The sequence below is a fragment of the Chiloscyllium punctatum genome, chromosome 44 (genome assembly GCF_047496795.1).
Source record: "Chiloscyllium punctatum isolate Juve2018m chromosome 44, sChiPun1.3, whole genome shotgun sequence".
Classification (NCBI taxonomy): Eukaryota; Metazoa; Chordata; class Chondrichthyes; order Orectolobiformes; family Hemiscylliidae; genus Chiloscyllium; species Chiloscyllium punctatum.
The window spans coordinates 55,597,292-55,600,845 of record NC_092782.1 but is presented as its reverse complement, the minus strand read 5'-3'; positions in this window follow the sequence as shown (position 1 = coordinate 55,600,845).

The window sequence follows — 3,554 nt, the reverse complement described above, 5'->3', positions numbered from 1 at the left end:
AACTCAGAAAGATGGATCATTTCTTCTTGAGAACTCCTCAGATTTAGCTTCCAACCAAAGAAATACTTTTTATTGTATTACAGTCTAACTCATCCAATTCACCAATGAATAATGAAAAGGAATGAAGAAAAATCAGTCTAAGAACAAAGCCTGAGCTGGAAGCATGCTTTCAAATTTCCCCTCACGTAATTGTCTCTTTCCCGATGACACCTGCAAAGAAGGTAAAGGAATGGAGGTTGAGGAAATGAATCAATTTACACAGGATCTCTTTTTCTATGTCGATATCTTAGAACACCTACAGTGTGGAAGTAGGCCATTTCCTTCTACATTGACCCTCCAAAGAGCAACACACCCAGACCCAACCCCTATCCGTGTAACCCTGCATTTCCCATGATTAATCCACAAAGCCTGCATATTCCTGCACGGTATGGGCAGTTTAGTATGGCCAATCCATCAAACCTGCACATCTTTGAACTGTGGGAGGTAACTGGAATATCCACAGGATACCTTCATAGACACAAGGAGAATGTGCACACACCACACAGACAGTCGCCCAAGGCTGGAATCAAGCCCAGGTCTGTGGTACTGTGAGGCAGCAGTGCTAACCACTGAGCCACTGTGCCACCCAGCAGCTCTGTCTTCTCCTGCAAACAGAGTTTTCTTTTTAGGCACGCCTTAGTGTTTGAAGATGACTTGCTCCCACTCTAGTTCACTAGGCACTGAGATGGTTGGCAAAATTATGTGTGCGATCTAAAGTCTCTGCAATCACAGTTGAGGCTTCTCATCAGGATACTGATGGTCCAGGTTCTAACTTTCAATCAGTGAGTGGAACATGTCAGTGTATGACTTTTTTTTGAAACATGGATTGGTTGTTTGCACATTGACTATCACGCACTGTTGGCAGAGTGGAAAATTGGTCCAGTCTCAAGGGGGTTCTACAGCACTTAGAGGCCAGATTCTGCCGTGAGACATTAACACAGTATCTACACAATCGTACACCGGTGAGTTGATACCTTGTGACCAGGAACAGAGTCCAATATGCACAACCACAGAAATCTTGAGATGAGATATTAATAGGTGAATAAGTAATGCCTTGGTCTACAATTCTGTCTTCATTTATATGAGTTAATGCCTCAGCTAGGAGTTGGTTTGGCTCAGTTGGCTGGATCCTTGGTTTGTAGAGTAGTGTGATACTAAACAGCATGGGTTCAATTCCCATCACTGACTTGAGATGCCATGAAGGGCTCTCCTTCTCAGCCTGTCTTCCCTTGCCTGAGGTCTGGGGGCCCTTATGTCAAATTACCACCAGTTCACCTCTTTCTAATCAGAGAACAGCCTGTGGTCTGGTAAGACTATGGTGACACAATGCATGTCTCTGCTAAAGGAATTGTGTACTTACATTATGCAGCAGCTTGGAATATTTCTTGAAAATGTATTTAACCTGGTCTGGGAACAATGCCCATCTGGTCTTGTGACTCTCTCTAGTCTATTTTCAAGAAGGAGGTAAACTTAGATCTTAGGGCTAAAGAGATCAAAGAGTATGGGGCGAAGGTAGAACGAGAGTACTGCTTTGGATGCAATACTGAGAAATTGCTGGAATATCTCAGCAGATCTGGAAACATCTGTGAAGAGAAAGCAGAATTAATGTTTCCAGTTCTGAAGAAGGGTCACTGGGACCTGATATATAAATCTGCTTTCTCTCTACAGATGCTACTAGACCTGCTGACTTTCTCCAGCAATTTCTGTTTTTTAGTTCAGGCATTTTTTTTGTTCTTAGTCTTTTTTAACCGAGTTGGATAATCAGCCATGATGATATTGAATAGCAGAGTCGGGCTTCAAGGACCAAATGGCCTATTGCTCTGTTTCTATGTTTCTAAACCTGCTGAGAATAAATGCTGGTTCCATTCTGTGCTGTTGGTGTGGACGGGAATGTCAATAGAAGAAACAATTGTCACTTGGAGTGAGTGAGCCAGTGAGAATTTCAAGAGGAAACAAACCAATCATGATTCTATTTTGTTGTCGCCTGCTCGGGTTGGGGAGATGTGGATTTAATATATTTTATCTGAAAGATAGTGCTGCCTAAAGTGCAGGATTGCCTCAGTCCTGCATTGCCACAATAGCAGAGCTAATGTGTTCAAGTCCCCTGATGCTAGTTTGAATCCACAATGGTACAAGACGATAAGCCAAGGCTGGTGCTCACAAGGTACTCAGATTGGCTTTTGAATGGCAGCCTCTGATTGGCTCCCTGGATCATCTGCCGGTCACCTTCGATCTCTAGGCTCAGTCTGTGGGAGCTCATGGCGTGTGGGTAAACTGTCACATCTTCCCAACCTCTCCTGCCACATCGACCCAGTCTTCCTATCCCCACCACAATAAACTTCCCACAAAACCAGAAATTGCTGGAAAAACTCAGCAGGATTGGCAGCAACCGTGGAGAGAAATCAGTGACCCTTTTTCAAAACGATGACAGCTTGGAAAAGGTTGGAACTGTTCTCCGTGGAGAACTGCGGCTAAAAGCAGACTGACAGAGGTTTTCAAAATCATGAGCGGGCTCATGAGTAGATGGGGACAAACTGTTCCCGCTCGTAAAAGGAATAAGAACAAAAGGGGGAGGAGGGAGAGTGAATGGTAGGTGGAGAGAGAGCCCAAAGAGAGAGAAAACCAGATGGATAACAAAGGAGTGGTTATAGGTCAGTGTGGGGGGATGAATTCAGGTATCCCCTGCTTTTCAAAGGTTCGCTTTCCGCCACTTTGTTTTTACAAAAGACCCACAATCATACCTGTTTTCGCTAACCAAAAGAAATCCGAAGAGGATTTTTGCGTTTAGGAAAATAAATCAATGGTAATCGCTTCTTCACTTTACGCCATTTCGGCTTACAAAAGGTTTCATAAGAAACACTACTTTCAGATAGCGGGGGAAACCTGCAGGTGGTGCTGGACTATATTAGTAAGTCACATAGGGTTATGTGTGGTGGCAAGACCTGGTACATTGGGGTTGGGGTAAGATGACGGTCTCAACACCTAAAATTGTTGAACTTGATATTAAGTCCAGAAAATGGCAGGGTTTCCAGACGGAAAATGAGGTGCTGTTCTTCCAGCTTGCTCTGAGCTTCGCTGGAGCACTGCAGCAAGCCTGAGACAGAGACGTTGGTCAGAGGAACAGGGTGGTTTGTTGAAATGTCAGGCAACTGGAAGCTCAGGGTCTTTTCTGCAGACAGAAAGCACACCCCATTACCAAATCTATTTCCCTAGCTATTAAGTAACATGCTGTAGAAACATCACAGAATGCAATCCAGATCCTACACAATCCACCCCCGTAACACAGAAAAAAATATTGTGCAGTGTCCCCCAGTAACATACTGAGAAAAGACATTGCTCATATTGTCACACCAGGATGTCGGAGCGTTAGTGGTGGGTGAGGAGAGAGACATTCACGGTGGTTTCTCCTCTGATCACCAGTGACCTCTGCTGGAAAATATGTGTATCTGTGGATAGGCACGGTGATCGAGATTTAACATTGCTGCAAATGTTGGTATACCAACAGATAACCAGGC